The 250-nt window shown below is 36.4% G+C and overlaps 1 non-coding gene across 1 annotated transcript; it reads right to left on the bottom strand.

Moving 5' to 3' along the window:
• Positions 1 to 106: 106 nt before the first annotated feature.
• Positions 107 to 178, bottom strand: trnar-ucu. Its single transcript has one exon. It is a non-coding gene; the product is annotated as a tRNA-Arg (tRNA).
• Positions 179 to 250: the final 72 nt, after the last annotated feature.

Here is a 250-nt window from a genome sequence, read left to right on the forward strand (position 1 = left end):
CATGGAAGAAAGTCACAACGAAGACAAAAAAGCAACAATTATTTGCAAACTTAAGTCCTTTTACTTCTTGTAAAAAAATCAAGTAACATCACTCAAATAAAGCTGCTGTGATGGCTGGGAATCGAACCCAGGTCAACTGCTTAGAAGGTAGCTATGCTCACCACTGTACCACCATTGCTGGACAACACAATGAATGTCCTTAAAGGTTGGATCTTTCCTTTTTATTAAATTAAGGCATTCAGATAATTTT

This window comes from Etheostoma cragini, unplaced genomic scaffold, assembly GCF_013103735.1.
Source record: "Etheostoma cragini isolate CJK2018 unplaced genomic scaffold, CSU_Ecrag_1.0 ScbMSFa_1200, whole genome shotgun sequence".
NCBI lineage: Eukaryota > Metazoa > Chordata > Actinopteri > Perciformes > Percidae > Etheostoma > Etheostoma cragini.